Genomic DNA, 22,418 nt, shown 5'->3' on the forward strand with positions numbered 1-22,418 from the left:
TTTCCTTCTCTAGCTTATTTTACAGATGAGAATACCAAGGCAAACAGGGTTAAGTAACTTGCTCAGGATTACATAGCTAGTAAACATCTGAAGCTGAATTTCTTCTATGGAAGATGAATTTTCTTGACTCAGATTCAATGCTTTATCCACTGAGTTTAAGACCTGGGTTTAAATTCAACTCTGATGTTTATCTAGTTAGCAACACATTTAGCTTTTCCAAGACTTCATTTTCCTCATCTGGAAAAAAAAAATTGGTAGATTTTATTGGATAACCTTCGAGGTCCCTATCAGTTTTACTTTAAAATTGATGGTGTTAATACTCACATTATTGAAATTATAGGTGCATTGAAAAATGACTTACTATTCTTTAGTAAAGGTATAATTATTGGCAGAGTCACTATCAAAAAAGAAAAGTAGATACTTTGTATAATCTACTTGGTGGTATGTTTCTAGGTCTTAAATGATCACTGTTGCATTCTCTCTTGCAACCTCTCCTGAATAAAGTTCAGCAAAGTCATGTCCTAGAACAAATACCAAACTTAGAAATAGGTGTTTCTCAGTTTGGTCTTTATTTCTGCTAATTGCTATGTGATCTTCAGAAAATTCCCGACTTTTTCTGGACCTTAATTTCTTCCTTCATAAGATGAGTTGGTTGGACTCTATAATCTCTAAGATTTCTTTCATCTGTAAAATTTTGTATTTCTCAATTAGGTTACTCATTTCAAACAAAGATATGAGTCATCACTACTACTGCCAATAACAAATAGAAGGCATTGAGGGCTGTAGGTTTTTTTTTTTTTTTAAAGCTAAAACCTTCCATTACCCAAACTACATCTTTGAGTATTCATGTAAATGAACTATCCATGTTTAAACTTAAAGTGCTTTATGCATACTAGTGGTATTACATTTTTATCTGGGTTATATAGATCATTATCTTTCCTTGAGGCCAAAAAAATGGAGTGTATTCCCTAAACTACTTATTTTGTCTGAAGAATTATTCTTGACCCTGTATGTACATTTATATCTCTAAAATTCAGCAGAATAACTATCACATAATATTTTATAGATTTCATGCTTGGAGTTGTGATTTTTTTTAAATGGCAATTTTCTTCAGATAATGATTAGTTTAATGGTATCCCAATTCTTTTTCTAAAGCTCTGGTTCTTTCCTTCCTAAACACATAATTTAATTTGTTATCCAAGTATCACATTCAATATTTCAAACAATATCAGCTCCCAGTACTGAGCCATTTAATGTGCTGTTTAAAGTGACCAATAAAAGCAAGTCAGCCCTTGAACTGATATCTGCAATCAGTTTCACATGACTAGGTTCATATCCTTTGGTGTCCCCACCAAAGGAAATTAGAAATGACAGAAATGTAAACATCTAACCATATATTCTTGAACCTTTTTGTCTATTTTAATTTTTAAACAATTCTACAGCTCTAGTAAACAGCAGCTTTTTTAGAGGATAGTCAGTTTAACTACTTTGACTTCCAGAAAATTCCTAATAATTAGTCCAAATTTCCCTTTGACAGACAGGTTGGAAGAGTGGGTAGAGGGGACCATTTTGGTGTCAGGAAGATCTAGGTTCCAGCACTGCTTCTGACACATACTGACTTTGTGATTTGGGGTAAGTGTCTTAAACTCATAGTTCCCTAGGCCAGCAGTCTCCAAACTTTTTTGATTGTGCATTCTATCAATTAAAAAAATCCCTCCTATTTATGTATATTGAATTATTTTTGTTATAAAACCCCAATACTGTACTAATTATGAATGTTATAAAAATCATCCTGAAATAGAAAGTAGAAAAATATAAAAGAATATTTGATCCCATAATCAATAGTAAACTACTGAAATTCATTGATTAGGAAAGTTACATGTTAAAGGATCAGATTTGCACTTTGGGGAAATCACTCTGGCAGCTGAGTGGAACTGAGATTGGATCAGGGACACTAAGTAAGAAGCTATTACAATTATCCAGGCAAATAAGGACTCATAGGGAAGTGGTTATCTGAGTAAAGAGAAGGGTTGAGTTGTAGATGTAGTGGTGGTAAAATTTGGAATTTATTAGTTGTGGGATGAATAAGAATGAAAAGTTGAGGAGGACCTCAAAGTTGCCTGTTGGGGAACTGGAAAGGTGATAAGGCTCTAAAAAAGTAATATAAAAGTTTGGAAAAGGTGTAGGTTTGGGGAGGAAAGGGTGATGCCATGAGAACTATGCTACTGCTCATCTATTATGTCCATCCAAAATGCAAAGGGATGGTAAAGGTTCTTACTGGAACCCAGAGCCAGCCAGGCACTTATTGCAATCAGAAGTTGATCTAAAGAGAGGGTGTTGGTATGGTGAGAGAGAACATTTTAGTGACAGCATTTTTGCTGTTGTGGGTGCTTTATTAGACCTTAGATTATAGCTGTCCCGAAGGACTAACACATAATCAAAAGGGACAGATTAGAAACTTCCACAGAACCTGGAGAGGTCAGAATCGGAGCAGTGTTGGGAAATAATAGCTAACGGAGTGGTGTGAATGTGTTAGAAACAAATCCTAGGATTAGCTAACTTGGAGTCAGTAAGCATTTATTAAGGATTTATTAGGTGACTGGCGCTGCCATATAATGCATAATATGCTGGGTATACAAAGAAAAGAAAAACAGTACCTGTCCTCAAGGAATTTACATTCTAATGAAGAAAATGTGGAATGCAACTCCTCTTCCCACCCGTCCATTTCCATTGGTTGATCATGAACTCTCTGAGATTGTGCTCTTTCCTCTTAGGGGACTGAGGCCCCACTTTGAATATCAATGCCTTTGACAATTCTCTGTAACTAAATTACTGATGAATCCCTGATCTTCATAGATGGATAGAATTCCCAACACCAATGACATAATAGGACCAGATTTTTAAAAAGCAGCATCACCAACCCTTCTTTTAATTCATTAAGATGATTTTTCTTATTCATCAGTAAATAACTATTCCAATAAGTCATTTATTAGTCCAGCAAACATAAACTTGCCTTGACTCTACTGTAAACAATTTGCCAAAACAAGCGTTTGCATTTCTATATTTTAAGGACACCAAAATATGGTGCTTTATACCAACGTTTTACCCTCCTTCTATATTATTAGGAACAATATTTGTTTGCAAATAAGATATTTTTTTTAAATATTCACAGCATTTCAAGGACTATGATTATGTTTTGAGGAAAGGGGGGGAAAAGCCAGTTAATTCATTGAAGAGAGAAAACAGTCAATCCATTGCTTTGTCATTGTATAATCCAGAATAAAGCAAAGCATTTGACTGAAATCCTTGTTGTTTTTTTTTAAACAGTTATTTTGATATTACAAAGACAAAAAGAAGGTACAACACATGACAAAACAGACAAACATACATGCAAAATGAACTTTATTTTAGTCAATTTATTCTTTTCTTCGTAAAGAAAAGAAAGGGTTGTGATTCTCTCTATTCCACAAATTCACTTGTGTAGTTCAGAACACAATCATAAATGATGAGGTTTTATTGGGTTAACAAGGCTTAATACCTTGTGAGGCATTTAAAATAAGACAAGCTTTCTGATTATAATTGGCTGAGCAAAAAAAAAAAATAACTCTGGGACCTTTAAATAGATAAACTTTGAATGAAGTTACTGTATTAGAGATAGGAGAAGATTTACAAGCCAGGAGCTACCTGTTGAAGAATCCCCTGGAAGAACCACACACACACACACACACACACACACACACACACACACACATGCATGCACACCACATACACACACACACACACACACACATCACATAGCTTTCAAGAAGAACTACTGTACCAGAAAGAGATATGAATCAAGTAGGAGAGCCACACCATTTTCCAAACAGACACCGAGAAACAATTAAATACAAGAGAAAGTAACTTGAAGGAAGTAACTTTACATCAGGCAAAAGAAGACAGCTGTTGGAGCTAAAGAGGAAAGTGCAAGGACTCTACAGAGAAAAGACTTCCAGGATCTTCAGTACCAGGAATTGTAAGTTGCTTTTCCCACATGTTTGCTACATATGTGTTTCACTACCACAAAACTTTGTGACTCTTCTTCCCATGAATGTTGTATATTTGTGTACCCTGTGTTTATGGGAGGAAGAGAAGAATATTTTTAGTTACTCTTATTACTATGCTATTTAAATAATTATATTTGTTAAGAGCTGATTGTTTCTAAATGATTGCTTCTATTGATTGATTGTTATTGGGAAACAATGAACTATAGTGTTTAAAGTGCAGAATCACAGGATGTGCTAAAACCTAAGATGGCAGTGAGATAGAGGAATAGATAGACAGAACATTTAAGAAGTGATTTACCAGTCATTGTGCAAGTGCTGGGAATACAAATACAATCACACAATCAGTACTTGCCTTCAAGAATTTTACTAATAGAACAAACATTCTCTTGTAGAAAAAGAGAACAGGAATCAATAGTGAACAGAACAATTCACTTTCTTCTAGTTACCTTCTGTTGGACACCAGATGTACTAGGATGTAAAGCACCAAACTTTCTAGCTTCTGCAATATATTTTATGCTTATCATCAATTTCCTAAGAGATTTTTAGAAAAATCTTTTGAAATGCATTTAAATGGTTTCTTCATAATACAAACCATGATTGTATCTATATAATAACAGCAGAATTCAATGTGACTTGTCTTAAGGATGATTCTTTTTAAACTAAATGGGTATATATGGTCTAATTTTGACAGAAATCAATGCAATAACATTTGGTTTACAGGGTCATCTTCATATAAGGTACAACAAATTGAAATTACTATCATCTTGGAGTCTAGGGAATAAAAGACCCTGTAGGCAGGACTGAAGAGAGCTCAGGTAGTGACTGAAGCCAGAACACGGCAACATCTAGTACCTAAAGATAATGTGTTTTTCATATAAAGCACCTACCATGATAAAGAGATTCATGCATGGTCCTATGGAACTTCATTGAATTTGAAAACTGGTCCCTTTATCAGATAGTAGAGGAAAATGGTTTTTGTGTCTTGGTAGTCAAAAACTTGAGTCAGTTACTCAGGATCAGGATAGTAGGTCAACTATATTTTCTCCCTCTACCCTAGATTCTCCTATCTATTTGGTTAGTCACCAAATATCTTTCTTCTTTTTTTTCTAAATCAGTTTCTCTTTTTCTCCTATGACTCCTCCTCCTCCTCTATCCATTGAAAAAGCAAGGGAAAAATCCCTCAATTATAATTTTTCAAGCAGAAAATTCTAAGGGGAACTGTACAATACACCTAGTTTAGGAACCAGAAACATGAAGGAATGAAGCCAAAAATGGAGCTGGACAGGTAGGGATTAATAACAAGATTTTAAAAAGGCAAAAAAATCACAAATGATCAAAAATAAAATAAGAAGTTTTAGAAGATGTCGATTCAAGTCAAAATAACAGATTCATAATATATATAGTTTATCTTAGATGTAGCATTCTTTAAAGCAAAAAATTGGAAATTTCTCTAAGGGGAAACATAGTCAAAGGTGGGAGCCAACACAATATCTCAGAAATAGGTTTGCTATGGAAGATGGTGGGAGGTAGGAGGATAAGTACATTTTATTCTAAATGGCTTGATGCTCTTTTTTGCATAGGCAAGAAAGAATACCTGTCAATGATTTGAATACAAGAGTGGGGAGGGAAAGAAGTACTTGATTTCACAATCAAAGAAACTCAGTCCAAGTTATGTCCCTGAAACTTATTTAATTTGGACAAGTCATTCTACTTCTATGGCCCTTGGTGTCCCCATCTGTAAGAGTTGGACCTTTTAAGCTATAAATTTATGATTCAGTGGATCCTAAAGAAGGTTTCCTCAGTTTTTTTTTTCTAGAGCACTTTGTCTAGACCTCTCATCTTCTGCTTTCATCACTCATTTTACATCCCATTTGTCTGAATGCTATAGCTTTCCTGTCAGATTATATACTTCTTGATGGCCAAGATTATGTTATTTTTATTTTTTGTAGCCCCAGCACACAGCATGAATCATCATACAGGTAGGGGGTAAATAAATGCTTGTTGCATTAAGGTAGATTTCTGGATCAATCACAGCCTTATTCCAGACTTGGAATTTGAGGCCAGGAAATAAAGAGTAAGAGCCTTGAATTATACCAGCTCTGAACTGACAGCTGGTATAAGAAATTATATAATTTTTTAGACAGCACCATTGTGTTCAACTTGCAGCTTTTTTATTCCTTTCTCTCTTGTGGTGTATAAGGGCAGTATAGATTGTAAGACCTTTTGTAATTCAAATCAGAACTTTTCCATGGCAAATGTGGTTATTTGGTGATGTAATAGGTCTCTGTTAGAAAAGAAAAAAAATACACATACCCACATATTATTAGACATTATTAGAAAAAATAAAGAAAAATAGCTCCCAGGTATTCCAGGAAAATCCAAGAGGCTTCACAGTCTGTGAAGATAAGAAAGACTACCTTTGGATTGGAAAAAAAAAGGCTACCATGTAGCTAGAGCAAACAAAAGAAGCAAGAAGAGCACAAGGACTAAGGTACTAAAGATCATTGAAGGGCTTAAGGGACTGACAACCTAAAGATAAGCATTTTGAAAGTTGGATCTACTCAGATTCCCTCTGAGACTCAGTTCAAGTGCTCTCTGTGTGTGTGGGGGGGGAAGGGGGATCATGTGGGCTCCATGGATAGAGCTCTAGATCTGGAGTCAAGAAGGCCTGAGTTCAAATTCAGCCTCACTTACTAGCAATGTGACTCTTACTTAACCTCTTTTATTCAGTGTCTTCATCTGAAAAAGGAGGACAGTAATAGCACCTACCTTCCATGGTTGCTGTTAGGAACAATTGAGATTATAATTGTTAAGCATATAAGTGCTTTACATAAGTGCATATAGCACATAAGCACAAAAGTACTATACAAATGTTAGCTATCATATACACACATATGTGTAAATGTGCATATATTTCACACACATAAGAAATATAAGTATATTTATATATATGTGTGTGTGTATGTGTATAATTTCCCATGTATAGGAATAGATAAAATACTATATTTACAGATGAGAAGATTGAAGATAAGAAAAGTTAAGTGAGCTGTCCCTGCTCACATACAGTTAGTGTCAGAGCCTGTATTTAAAATCAACTCTTACTTTTGATTGAGCTTTGAAGAAGGAAACTGGCTATAGTAGAAAGAGAACTGGAAGAGAGGGTGGGAAACTTGTGTTTTACTTTCACTCTTCCTTGTGCATGACCTTGTACAAAACCTTTCATTTGTCTGTTAATGTTAAAGACACATTTAGTACTTGTTGGTTCATCTACAAAATGAAAAAAATAAACTAGATGAATTCGAAAGTCCCTTCAAAGTTTAACTAATTCCCATATTATTGAAGAACTTACAGATGAATGAACATAATACAAGAAAAATGTTTCAAAGTATAGAGTTCTAAATTTGTTATTGCTTGTTTTTGAAATAATAATAATAGCTAAATTTTGATAGTGCTTTAAAGATGATTACAAAGTTCTTATCCTTATTGTCTAGTTTGAGCTTTTCAATGACCTTGTAAAGTAAGTGCTATTATTATCTCTATTTTATGGATATGAAAAATGAGGTTAAAAGAAATTTTAAAATATGTCCATGTTACCCGTGACTGAGTGTCTGAGGCAGGATCTGAATTCTCTTTTTTCATCCACGTCTACCACTCCTTCTCTATTCATTGATAAAAAAAGAAAAGGAAACCCTCAATTATAATTTTTCAAGTAGAAAATTCTGAGTGGGTCTGAGAAATATATAATGGGCAATGAGGCCCATGATCTGATTCAGGAACCAGCATCATGCCTTGGGAAGAAATAGTGCAAGAAGTGTTGAACTGGACAAGTAGGGATTAGCCACCTTGCAGGTGATTATTTTAAATAAGGAGGTTTTTTTTTTTTAACCTACCAGTGACTGATGCCTTGAATAGGGTCTATTTAGTTATGTCAATGACATATCTACTGCAGTGGATGCTGCCTAAAAAAACTTCTTCATAGCTGCCACTCTCCTTATTATACATCTTGTTCAGCCCCTAGCTCAACTTCAACTCATAGAATGTGCAGATTAATCAATTTGGAGCATTCTTAGGTTTCATCAGCAATACACCTAAAAACCTAGTTGTGTAGATAGATGACTTTAATCAGTCAGTCATTTTTATCTTGAATATCCTAAAGTATCTGGGCTCAGGAAGTCCTAGTCACTTCAAATGATACCTCCTTCTAGCTCAGACACTTCAATGGCTGATACCTTGGGTGTCGTTATCATCATTGTATGATAATATAGACCTAACTAAAAACATAAAAACATATGTCACCACCAGGTGGTGCCAATAGCTATTTACAGCAAAGTTCAACAATGGTTCCACTGGACCAGAGGTACTAAATTCTCTGTTCCCTAGGTTTTCAAGATAATCTTGATTTTATTCCTCAGGTACACTTCTCAATAGAAGAATGCATGTGCTTTTTGGAAGATCTATCAATTAAAATTTTGTTCTCAACACTCCCATCCATTGGTTAATCCCAACTTCTTTTGAGTATTCATTCGATAAACCAAAGAACCTTGTTCAAGTGATCCTAACAAAATGATGTTGATTCCCTCAGAAGTAAGGAAACAAACATCAGAATGCCAAATATAGTGTTTTCACTCAACATAGAATAGATAAATGAATTAGTAATACTCAAAATAGGAGAATATAGTGGAACATAGGAAAGCATTAACATCTACTGATTTTTTATAACTTGATACTTTACTGATACTTGACCCTGGAAACCCTTCATCTGAATTCATTAGGTCCATTTATATGCAGTTTGTATGCCTATTTATCCTCCAAATAGGCCAAAACATTTAACTACACATTTTCCTTAGGGATTTGACTCATAATCTTTGTGTATTTGATCACTAGTTACAAAAAACGGGAACTCTGAATCAGGACCTTGGGCCATTCATGATATGGGTTACTAATACAAACTCTCAATCAGGAAAGTTTTAACATTTTTTTGCTCTTCATTGTAAGCATATCTCACTTAGCTAGGCTGTAGAAACCAACACAGAGCAGATTAATGGAATTAGCATCCCACCTAGGCAAGAAAGAGGACTACCATTTCCTTCATTTGTTTCTATTCGAACCCAAAATAATTTTCTTTGTTGCTATTCCTTCACATCTTTCCTTTTTTGATTTCCATTGAAACCTTCAATTCCAATCCCTAATACGAGTGTTGATAGAGTTAAAGGGCTACTTACTACAAATTAAAATCACTTGAAATGCCATGGTGCCTTAGTGTTTTACTTTAAGAAGAATCCTGACACCCTGAAAGATAACCCTGCTTCCTTTCTGAATAACTATATGAAAATTGGAGGCATACTGTAGGCTTACTTTTTCATTTATTTTCAGTTCCACATTCTCTTTTTCTCTTATCCATTGAGAAAGCAAGAAAAATAAAACCCACAAAAAAAGTTCCCATGTTGGCCAAGTCTTAAAATAAACAGTCTATTCCTTAAGCCCATCAGCTCCCCTCTCCTACTCCCCATTCTTTCTCAGCATTTCATGTTTCATCATGAGTTCTTTGGAACTAGCTGGTTCTTAGGTTCTCTTGATTCTCTCTTTTTTTCCTATACTTACAAATTCAGGTAAATTGTACTCTTTATCCACCAGCACTTGCTGCACAGGGGAAATAGGTTGTTTTCTATAAGAATGAAGATTAGCCCATTTTTTTCAATTCTATTTCATTTAGTTTATTATTACTTAACATGCACCTATCAAATAAACGTGTTCTGCTCAGTTTGTGCTTGTTACCAGTCTGTCTCTCTAGAAGCATTCATTTTTGTTCATCACAACTTCACTTTTGTAGAGATGCCTCATTCTCTTTGCTTGTTGTTGCCCTTAGTAATATGATATTAGCTTTAAGATTTTATACTACTCAATCTTCTAAAAGGTATTTTCTTTCTCCTGTCTTAGACATATAGGCATGTGTACTGTAGGCAAATAAGGTATAAAGGAAGTTCAAAGAAATGCTTCTATCTTTTTTTCTTTTGTAGCAGTCATTAAAAAGTTACAATTGAGTATTAAAGAGCTGTAGAAATTCTTACACTTTTTCTTTCTTTTGGATATGTGAAATTTTTCAAACTCGAATATTAAGGAGGCTAATTACCAACTGCCTGACAGATATGTCCTGCTGGTCTTTAAAAAGTGAACTTGCCAGCTTTGGAGTTGGTGGAGTTCTGGCATCTTAAAGAATTACCTCAAACAGTCAAGAAGAGAACTAGCCAAGGGAGAAGAACCCAGATCTTGAGAGGGAATTGAAAATTGTTCTTTGCCTTTTACCCTTGAACTTTCAGAATATTAATTCAACTTTTGAGAATATAAGGATGAATGTATATGTGTGTAGAAGAGGAAGGAATATCTTTCTCTTCTTCCCTCCCTCTCTCTCTTTCCCTTCTTCCCTCCCTCTCCTGCCCTCCCTCTCTTTTCCTTCTTCCCTCTCCTTCCTTCCTTCCCTGATTCCCTCTCCTTCTTTTCTTTTTTTTCCGCCCCCCTCTCCCTTTCTCCCCTTCCTCTTCCAGTTATAATGGTGTTTTGCAATGGAGTAACCATTTCTTGATGCTCAGCCCAGCAGAGAGTAGACCTAGAGGGTCTGCTGCAGAGTCAATTGAAACTATGAAAAAGATCAGACCCAGGAAGCACAGCTAAGATGTTACAAAGTGGAGAAGCAGAAAGATATTTGAGAAGATAAAACAAAAGATATCAGGACCTGCTGTCCTAGAGATATTAAGTAGTTTTAAATTGTGTGTGTATATACACACTCTTTCTCCTCCTGTTCTGAGTTTTTAGAGAAGAGTCAGTCCTAAGATTATGGGAGAGATATTTTGTAGCTATTGTTTTTACTATATTATTTCAAAAAAAAGCTGTCCAAATGTGTCTTCAAGCTGATCATTGAAGATAAACATATTTGTGAATGGTCATGAATGATTTTAGGATAACTAGAGTACTCTTAAATTGAGGTAGTTATGTCCGAAGAGACCCAATCTGTTACTGTAAATTGCTCTTCAGAAGACAACTTATTTACTACCTTTTCATGGACTTCTAAGGGTAACCCTTCTGTCTACAAGTCCTTTCATGAATTCTTGGTCCTTGAAGCTGCCTCCTTCTACAAACAAGTTATTTATTCCCATTTGTCCTTGGTTCTTGATCACTTTGACTCCCGATGGATTTTTTTGTCTCCTATTCCAATCTCTCTGATTATAGCTGGATAAATAATCTGTTATCAGTCCAGTCTTTCTGATGATATGGTCAGTGGCAAGGGAAGAGAAGGAAAAAAATTTTCCTCCCCTAAAGAGTGATTCATTCTCATCATTTTGACTAGAGATATGGAACTGAAATCTTCATCTCCCTGTGGAGGAGGCAAGAGCAACACATGCCAGGAAAGTAAAATCATTATTGTCACTCTGACCATTGTCTTCCTTAAGATCCTAATGGCAATCTTGAGCCCAAAAGCCTTGGGATTAGCAGTTTTTCCCCAAACTGCCAGACCTCTTTCCTGTCCAGCCCTTGTAGTAATCATTTAGGGGAGAAATACTTGTGGAATGGGAACCCATCTCCTTTATCACCACCAGCAACAATTACTGAGCAATTGCTATTAACTGGCAGATAGCTGTGCACAGGAGCCCTGGAACTGATAACATGCTCTGGATCACTGGAGCTGCTTCTAGTCCAGTTCTTACAGCCATTGTCCAGGGAAACAAGTCCTATCGATCAATCCCATTTATTAAGTCCCCACTATGTGCTGGACAGTGTACTAAGCACTGGGGATATAAAGAAAAGCAAAAGGCAATTTTTGTCCTTGAGGAGCACATAATCTAGTGGAAAAGGTGCCAGCTATCTTCACACTGGCAACCAACTACCACACACAGGGCAAGTAAGCCAGCCTAGCTGAAGACACAATGAGAGTCAACATGTATCAGACAAATCAGACTATCACTAACACAATCTTAACTACAGTCTCCCCTCAGATTCTGATAGAGATAACCCAGATGTCAAACAATAGTCTTGGGAATAGCAATGCTTCCAGCCGAGTGTCTTCAGTCACCATCCCTCTGAATATCCCAATCTAGGAACTGTTCCTATAGATATTATAGCCACAACTACAGACCTGGAAAAGAATGTTCTTTCCACTAATGATGCTTGGGAGTATCAAATGATTAGAACCTGATATCACTTTATCAATGTAAATAACACTAAGGAAGAGATATCACTGTGACTTTGTTGATGGGCCCTAAATATCATGGAAGCCTTCCATCCTATTTGTAACTGAAAATTTCCAAATATGTTGTCTCTCACATTAGAATGTGAACTTCTTTAGAGCAAGGATTGTCCCCCAGCACTTAGAACAGTGTTTTGCATATAGTAAGTGCTTAATAAATCCTTAATTCACTCATTCCCTCCCAAAAGATTGACTGGCTATTCTTCTAGTTATTTAAAGTCCCTAGAGATATAGTGAGCTTTTCAAGTCAAGTCAATCAGTATTTATTAAGGAGAATAAGGTGGGGGCAAGCATTTATCACACACTTGTCAAATGTCAGGCATTGTCCTAAGCACTGGGAATATAAACACAAGCAAAAATAAACCCTCAAAGAGCTTATATTTTATTGGCATAAAAAAATACATAAAAGAAGTTGAAAAGCTGAAGGGAAAAGGAGAGAGTTAGAAGATACTATGAGAGAATGAAAAGTAGTCCAATCAAAAGTGGGACCCAAAGAGAAATAAAGGAATGAGCATGTCTGACCTGGTCAATTTCCTAAAAATGGAAGTTCTTTGAAGATCTGACCCAGTGGAGGAAGAGCTACCAGGTATATGGGAGCTTACTAGATTGAAAAAGCTGCTAAGTCAAAATGATGTTATAGGGTGGAAGGCTGCTGAGTTTTAATTAAGAAAGAAGTCTGAAGAATCAATAGTGGAAGCCCAGAGAAGAATGAAGTGATAAATATGAGTTTATATGGTTAATTAATCAATTGTTCCTTTCTTCACCCAAACACAAAAGTTCTTATTTCATAAAGAAAATAGGGATATAGACTCTTGTTTATGCTTTTAAAATTTCATCCTGCCTTTGTACTAATTATATTAGCTATTGAGGAAGAATTACATTCCCTCTTTCTTACAAGATACAGAGATGAAAGGTAGCCTTTGAAAGAAACGCAATAAGTCAGGGGAACAAGGGAAGGCTTTCTGTTGGATTTGGTGTTTGAGATGAGTCTTAAAAGAAGCCAGGAAAATTAAGAGGTAGAAGTGAAGATCTGGACACTCCCTTTTTGGGAATGTTAAAAAAAAAAGACATACCTTAGTTACAAGAAGAAGAATCAGGGTTATGCTAGATGACCTCATGGGGTCATTCCAAAGATTCTATGATTCTTTAAGGACAAAGAAACACTCAGAGTAAAAATGAAAGGAAAGGTATCTCAGCTAAGTGAAAGAAGTGTGGACGAAATAGAAAAGACAAATAGAACCTTCAGAGCTCTAGAAATTAAATGCAACTACTAAGAGGAAGAAGGGATCCTTGACCTATTCAGGGAAATATAATGTTCACAGGTACAGCCTGAGGAAATTTATCCGAACCTAGGATGAAGGAACTAAAAGCAAACCAATAATATTCTTCAGGAAAAGCTTTGCCTACCTGCACCATTTTGCCCCATGAAATTAGTAACTAACTACTACTACCAGTGTAGTGTGAAATATCTGGTATCTGAGTATTTGTATATGAATTCTGGATCTTTTACAGTCATTTCTCAATATTTGCAGATTTCATATTTGTGGTTTTGTTTACTCTGGGGTGGACTATAGATTATTAAATGGGAATTTTTTTTCAGATTTGCCTTATAATTTGGAAAACTGCTGATAATTACATTGTAAATACATGTAAAGAAAACAACCCCCAAAAAATAAATACTGTATATGATTAATCTATTTTATCATTTACTATTATAAGTATATATATATGTATATATATATATTTACATTATAAACACTTACATTTCATTAAAACTTTTAGTGTGCTAAAGAACCATGAGTTGTACCCTTTCTTTAGGAATACCTCCTCTTTGTCTCTCTACCATCCAGACTCAGTCTTGTGATCTCTCATAGTAATTATTGTATCTTGCATCTTTCATAAGAGGAGGAAATTCATAAAGTAGTTGCTGCAGGTATACCTCTGACTACAAAGACTCTACATGTAGAAACTGCAAGTATTTTATGGGTTCAGTGTATTGCTTTTTATGTTAGATAAATATGATCAGAATTATTTTTAAAAATAAAGGTTTGAGGTAGCATCTAGAGTTATTTGAAGTTCTTCACATTCACTGGGGTCCTGCATCTGTAGTTTCTAGGGAATGTCAAGGGACAAGTGTACTTTCTGAATATCCTTCTGCAAGTCACCTAATATCATTGATTCTCAGTTTCCTCATCCATAGATAGATCTAGCTATCTTTATCTATCTATCTATCTATCTATCTCACTATATCTGTCTGCCTGCCTGTCTGTCTGTCTGTCCATATGTCTGTCTGTGTCTGTCTGCTAATACCTATCTATCTAAAATGAAACAGTTGAGCTAGATAACTTCTAAACTTCCTTCCAACTCCAAACTCCATAATACAATAAGAGCTCTTCAAGAGCTGGTAAAGTTGAATTATTTTGCTGAGGATGTGACATCCTTAAAAAAAGCAAGCAAGCAAAAGCCTCAGCAGCAATTGTTCAGTGACAACTGGAGTAAACAATATAATGTAATATGTCCCATAGAAATATAGTTCATTAAGGGAAGAGTATAATTTGAACTTTGTTATGTAACAGAAACTTGAATGAATTGTTTCATTCATTTCATAATCATGGAATTTTTCTTGAAGTTAGTTAGATGGAGTTTCCATGAAAAGATTATTTCACAAAAATTATTAGCAATTCATGGATCCTGTTCATATGTGAAAACTGAATAATCCAAAGAAGAAAACAAACAAACAAACCAGGACATAGACTTCAGGCCATGTGAAATATTCAGTTCCTCATGTTAGAAAAAGTTGAATATCATCAGAATAAAATCCTCAAAATATAAAGAAGTACATGGTCAAAGAATTAGAAAAAATCCTCTGGAATAAAATAGTTGGTTATGTGACATGATTAAAATAAATTTTGGAATCTATAGGTTGAAAATGGATGTTGTATTACAATGCTGTAATTTGAAGATTGAAGTCTGATTTGACTTGAGACCATCCAGTATTATCTGGATTTGCATCCTCTGGCCTAATATACACAAAATAAGCAGTCTATTCATATCAGCGTTATAACCCTCCAAGTCATTCCTCCTAGATGCAGATCACAAATGTACTCCCCAATATGAAAACAAAAGGATGTATTTGAACTGGAAAGGACCCCTAATTCAATCCTCTCATTTTACAAGTGAGAACAGCAGAGGAGTACAGAGTTTAGATACTTACCCAAGATAGTGACAAAGGTACACCTTTATGGCTGACTATTCCATATGGAATGGATGAAACTATTTATTTATTCAATGTATAGATATTAATTCTGTATTTACAAAATTACCAAAAAAATATTTCTAAAGTCAGAAGCTCCACACGGAATTCCAAACTCAGTCCCAAATAACTTGGTTTTCAGAAAATAAATAATGTGAGTGGAGTCTGTGATCATCATGTGTCATTAGTTTGGGAGAATTCCTCTGGCATGGGGAAGAGATTTCTGAATCAGCTCATAGAAAGAGAATGTATTTTGGGAATCAGTGTAGAATGGGAGTGGAATTCTTTTTATAATTTAGAAAAATGAGGGGAAATGATGGTGTAAGGGATATCACTCAGGAAACATGATCAGAAAAAGATGTGGGTCAGTCATGTAGTAAGAGTAAGTGCTAGACAACACTTGAACATTGCTTCTTGCCAAATGTATATAGACCTAGAGGAAGTTATCTCAGTTATTGGATAAGCGGAAAACGGGAAAATGGGTACAAGAAGTTCTCAGCATTGAGAAGGCATAATGGATGATGAGATCTGAGATTTACTGGGTAGGGGTTCTCAAAGTTTTTGATCTTAGGATCTGTTCACATTTTTTAAAATTGAAAACCTCTTGTCAAAAGCCTTTGTTTATATGATTTATATATCTAATGATATTTACCATAACTATATTAAAATTTTTAGTATGAAAATAGTTTTGATCTCAGGAACCCTGAGGAGTTCCTAGATCACACTTTGAGAACTGATCAAAAATGGCAATAAAAAGGTTGAGTCAATGGTTCTGTTGGCCCAGGTATAGTATTCTTTGTTTTTTATTTGGATTTGGGAAGAACATGATGTTAATAGCATTATTATCTCTCTTGTAAATTGGAATGATTTTTCCATTTTTCATGGGACAAAGATCTAGGTTTTTATCTTTTTTCTTTCTCTTCTTTTCCTTCATTATTCCTTTTTCTCTTCTTTCTTTTCATTTTATTTTTTCATTTTCTTCCTCTTCTTTCCCTTCTTCCTTCCTTTTTCTTCTTCTCCACCTGCCCTCCTCATTCCCTCCATGCTCTCTTCTATCCTTCTCCTTTTTTCTTCCTCCTCATTTTTTCCTTATTATTACTATTGTTGTCTCAATTCATAAGCTATTTCTTAGGGAATTAGTTAAACATCTTTGAAAGTTGTATTAATTCTCCTAGACCACAACTCACTATTTCAATTCTCTGTATGATTCCCTTGAGGCTTGCAAATTAACTCAGTAACTACCTGATTAACTGCTGAAAGTTTAATTCAGTAAGACTCCAATGTTCATGAACTACCTTAAGTTACATGAAAGCAGATTATCTCAAAAATACTTATTTCCAGAGAACCTATGAATTGGGAAAACCAATTAACAAATAGATATGTAATTTCTAGGATATTAAAGTGGTACAGAGGGATGAACTTGTGATTACACTGAGATAGTTCCTCAATGAAAAAATTACCTTAATCAATGCAGGCTGACACCTTCTTGACACTGTATAGTCTTGAGTCGCCCCAAAACATTACACAGCAAGGAAGCAGAGATAGGATTTGAACTGAGAGCTCCATGGCCTCTAAGCTGCGCCATCTTGTGCTGCTTCTTACCTCTAACTTTAATGCCTTTTACATTCAGATTGCTGTGTCACTTTAGTTGGGTTTTACTCTGTATGCCCCTTTTTGATGTTTTCTTGGCAAAAAATACTGGAGTGATTTGCCATTTCCTTCAGAGGTGAGCAGGGTGAAGTGACTTGCCCAGGGTCACACAGCTACCAAGTGTCTGAAGCTGTATTTGAACTCACAAAGATGAATCTATGATGTTTTAAACTGTTACGAAATTTGTATAAATTCCATCTCAGGAAACATAGAGTGAAGAAACTCAACTTTCATAGTAATTTATGGATAAAAAAGATGTCTACAATTAATGGGTTAAACCAGTGATCCTCAAACTTTTTAAATAGGGGGCCAGTTCACTGTCCCTCAGACTGTGGGAGGGCCAGACTATAGTAAAAACAAAAACTCACACTCTGTCTCCGCCCATTTGCCATAACCCTGCGGGCCACATATATGTCCTCAGCGGGCTGCATCTGGCCTGTGCACCATAGTTTGAGAACATGCATCGCATGTATTACTTTTGTAGACCTTAAGCATAAACCACTTCACCCAGCATGCCACTTGAATGGCATAGTATCAGGCTATCAAAGAACACATTAGACTATTTGAGAAGTCCCATTGCTTAGGCAATAAGTTATGAATATGTACAAACCAGGTTTTCAGAGCTCTCTAAAAAGCATCCCTGAGGCCAAGAAAATTACTTTTTTAAAAGTTTAATCTATATTTTTAATATGATCTCAATCGCTTTCCTAAGTCTATAAATCAATAAAACAAGCCCCAATTTGTAGCATTTGCCAGTTTCTAAGAAATTAATACTCATAATAAGCATGCCATAATTAATTCTCACAAACCAATTTAAGGGAGCTTCAGCACCTCTCCTAAACCTATCCTCCATCTTTAGCAATACCTTCATTCACTCCACCCTTTTTTATGCTATCTCAGGCCATCATCATAAGCCAAGAAAATTTCAAAAGGCCCTGGGATCATCTTAGGGAGGCAGATAAAACTGAATCAGTCAATCAAAGTTTCTAAACAAGATAGAATCCTGGAAGAAGGAACTGTTAGTGGAAGACCACACCAAACTTGATGACTCAATTAGAGTGAAATATCCTGAGCTCATCCCAGGATTGCTTAACATCTTTAAAGCAACTCTATAGATTTAACTTACTGGGATTCTACAAAGAATGATTAAGGAAAAATCCAAGAAAACTTAAATGCTCACATTGGGTTCTGACCAGGTAAAACATGGCCAAAAGGTAGGTTAAGTAAAAGTGTATTATGGATAGATAAAGCTGAATTGGCATTCTTTCTCTTCATAGCACCTCCCCATCCTGAAGCCTTTCACTTCAAGTATCCTACTACTGGGCATCAAGGTGGTGCAATATATAGAGCACTGGACTTTAGAGTTGGGAAGATTCATCTTCCTGAGTTCAAACCTGGCCTTTGACATTTACTAGCTGTATGATCCTGGGCAAGTCACTTAACCTTATTTGCCCCAATTTCCTCATCCGTAAAAATGAATTGGAGAAAGAAATGGCAAACCATTCCAATGTCTTTGCCAAGAAAATCCCAAACAGGGTGACCAAGAATGAGACCCAAATGAAATAATTGAACAAACAGTTTCTATCTATATCCTGATTGTCTTTCAAAGTCCGTATCAAGTTCCATCGCTTCACTGAAGCCCACAATGACTTTTCTCTTTCTCCTTATGTGACTTCCCAGATAACTTATTTATTTGGATCATGCATATACATTATCTATTGTAGCTTGGTCTCTCTTGGATTTTGTTTAAAGTGTGTGAGTCTTCTCCATAAATCTCCCATACCATATATATAGTATACCATACCATATATATGTATATATATATAAATCTCCCATATATATATATATATATAGTAAGCTTGTGAAAAACAGATTGCCTGTCAGAGAATTCTTTTATATCCCCTACTACCATAAGAAGAATAGAAACCCAGTATATTCCTGCTAAATTTAATCACTAAATTATCCCTCCAACTCAGTAATCTGGTGTTCTTCCCTGCCTGATACACATTCAGCATATATATATATATATATATATATATATATATATATATATATGTACAATGTACAATTTATACTCAATTGGCCATTGCCTTAATTAGGGTGACTCTACCTAGGCCTTTTCTCTTAGGTACTTCAGCCACCAAGGGCTTGTAATTTGTCTTTTTGTCACTTCTAACTAAATGAAATTTTTTGGTACATATTTGATACATTTGACACATTTTTGATACATAAGCTCTCTGCCTTCCAAGAAGGCATTTGGCAAATCTGTCCAGCTAATCCACAATATTGTAATCACAGAAGATTAAAAGAGGCCCCCAGTTTTATCCCTTCCTTTCCATGTAACAAACGTACATTTAAATAGTAGTGTATGGGGACAGCTAGGTGGCACAGTGAATAGAGCACCAGCCTTGAATTCAGGAGGACCAGAGTTCAAATCTGGTCTCAGACACTTAACACTTCCTAGCTGTGTGACCCTGGACAAGTCACTTACCCCAGCCTCAAATAAATAAATAAATAAATGGTAGTGTGTGTGGCTTTTTTTTTTTAGAAACAATATTTTAGTTTTTGTTGCTTAACCCAAAGGTTATATTAATATTAATATTATAATAGTAATATTATAGTAATATTAATAGAGGGAAGTCCAAGCTTGAAAAGGGGAAAGAATAGCAATAGCGTCCTCTCTTCTTTTCTTCTTTTTTTGGTGAAGTCATTGGGGTTATGTGACTTATCCAAGATCACATAGCTAGTGAATGTTAAATATCTGAGTCTGGATTTGAACTCAAGTCCTTTCAACTTCAAGGCCACTATTCTATCCACTGTGCCATCTATCTGCCTCAAACTGAAATGTTTGTGGACATGTAGTACTTTTTAGTGTTTCTCAAATCCTATATTGCATTCATTATCCTTTAACTAAGTTTACCTATGGTCCGATTCTGGGTAGTAGTTTTATGTAACAACATCCCTCTCCAGCTTTTTAAATCAGAAATTGTCTGTTAACCCATATTTCACAAATAATAAATAAATTTTCTAATTATATTATTCATATAATTATTTTATTATTTTATATTATAAAATATTTTATAACAGGGGTCACAGGGTCAAAGATTTAAATATGACCAGTGCCCTTAAAGTTATCTTGTCCAACTTTCCTTTTCACATTGGAGCACAGATTAAACAACTTTCAAAACTCACACAGATACAAAGTGCAGAGCTAGATTTGAACCCCAGATCATTTGACTCTGAGTACATTGCTCCATTTTGTCTCCCAAAGCCAAAAGAAAAAAAAAACAGTTATGGTTCATGCATCCTAAATATTCAAATTGCCCTACTTCCTGAGCAGTGGGCTGAAGGAGCACCCTTAACCAATTGGTATCCCTACCTGGAAAGACCCTCAGCCAACCCCAGGAATTTCATTGGTGGAAGAATGTAAGCTCGAGACTGGGATGCAGGCAAACACAGATCAAAATCTGAGCAGTAGCATCCTAGATGGCTGGCCATCTAGGTATACTCCTCATGTCCACAGAGAGAGGCATTGGTCCTGACTCAATCTAGATCATTCTCTCCACCCAGCTGAGTATCCATTGATAAGAAGAGCCATTCCCCTTAGGCTTATCAACTGTCCAGCAATCGTGCCTTTCCATTCAACCAGTCCCTACCCCCCCAAACTAGAGTGGATCTGTCATATTATTATTAATTTTGTTGACTTTATTATCATTGAAAAATGTGTGTTATTTATATAGAAGTTGTATTAAAATGTGCATTAGTTAGGGAAGCTAGATGGCACAATGGATAAAGCACTAACTCTGAAGTCAAGAAAACCTGAGTTCAGATACAATGTCAGAAAATTAACACTTAATATCTGTGTAACCCTGGACAAGTCACTTAAGCCCAATTGTCTCACAACAATAGTTTTGGTCATTGCTTTGTGGTGTTTTCCCCTCCTCCCACATTTCTGCAAACTCTGGGTGTAGCGAGCTATCGTCTCCAGAAGCTGCCGGATCACTCTCTGGGAAAAGATCTGCTGTGTCTTCTACTCAAATCTCTCCAACAGATTCTTCTTCCTGTAATGAACCGTTGTCTCCAGGCAGTTGCTGTTAACTCTTGTCCAAAGAAGTGGCTTCCCTTCCTGCAGAGAGCCCCGTCAAGCCTGATGCAATTCAGAGTCTTCTCCTTGAATCCTGGCTCTGAATCTCCTCCAGCTCTTATCCTTCTCCAGGCCGATCTGCTCTGCGCCCAGTGCTGTCCTCTCTTTTATTCTCCCAGAGAATGGGCGTGGGATAATGCAAGGGCTTCTGGGAAGAACCACCTCAGCCAATGAGCTTGCCCCCTCTTATCAAGTCAACCTGAGTTCTCACCTTGTAACTATCCAGACAACCTCAGTTCTCACTTAGTAATCCTAACATCTGGGCATATGGCTTATAGTTGGAAAACTTCATAAAGTACATTTCTGAATCTTTTTTAGGTAATTGTCCAGAGTCACAAAGATATGAAGTGTCTTAGGTCAGATTTTAACTCAGGCCCTTCTGACTCCAGGTGTGATATTCTTTCTACTGCTGCCTCATTTGTGTGTGTGTGTGTGTGTGTGTGTGTGTGTGTGTGTGTGTGTGTGTGTGTGTGTGTATGTACCTTTTCTCTCTGAAAGTTTCCCTGACTTTTCTTCCCACCTCCATGCAAAATAATCTATCAATTATGATTTCCTCTGTGCACCTATTCATTGTAAACTCTAATCCAGAGTTTGTTAGCCTTTTTTGTGTCTTGGACTTCAGTAAACTGTCAATTTTCAGAATATTTTTTTAAAAATCATGATTAAAGGAAATGCTAAGTTTCAGTTAGAGGTTACTGAAAATAAAATCATCTTTTTTCTTCCTATCCAAGTTTATGGACCTTTGAAATCTAGCCATGAGCCTCAATAGATTGATTGGATAGATCAAATGATCTTTCACATCTGCTTCTTAGTCACCTTAATTTGTCCTGTTTTAACCTAATATGACCACGTATGCCTTCTTCAAAATGAGTAGAAATGATATAAAAATTCTACTTTCAGGCAAGCAATTTTTTTTTTGGAAATTGATTTGCATGCATCACATATGTTGCAATTGGTGGAGTTTGTGACTAAAAAAAAGTCATTTCCTGTGATTCTTGAAAATTACAGAAAATAAGCTAGTAGTTGCCCACAAGGCTATTGAGATTCAGGCTGCCATCTGGAAGAGAAAGGCAGACCCTGGTAAAG

General features: G+C 35.7%; 1 long non-coding RNA gene across 6 annotated transcripts in view; it reads left to right on the forward strand.

The window, feature by feature from the left end:
• The window catches only part of LOC141560810 (uncharacterized), a 1,071,928-nt gene that overhangs the window by 1,027,226 nt on the left and 22,284 nt on the right, over positions 1–22,418 (forward strand). For 2 of the 6 annotated variants that reach the window (XR_012487818.1, XR_012487817.1), the window contains exons 2-3: positions 1,538–1,632; positions 3,328–4,015. The exons of 2 other annotated variants lie outside the window; for them this stretch is intronic. This is a non-coding gene — a long non-coding RNA (uncharacterized LOC141560810). The remainder of the gene's footprint in view (positions 1–1,537; positions 1,633–3,327; positions 4,016–22,418) is intronic. 2 more of the 6 variants (XR_012487820.1, XR_012487819.1) reach the window with 1 other exon arrangement.

The sequence above is a fragment of the Sminthopsis crassicaudata genome, chromosome 3 (genome assembly GCF_048593235.1).
Source record: "Sminthopsis crassicaudata isolate SCR6 chromosome 3, ASM4859323v1, whole genome shotgun sequence".
Taxonomy (NCBI): domain Eukaryota; kingdom Metazoa; phylum Chordata; class Mammalia; order Dasyuromorphia; family Dasyuridae; genus Sminthopsis; species Sminthopsis crassicaudata.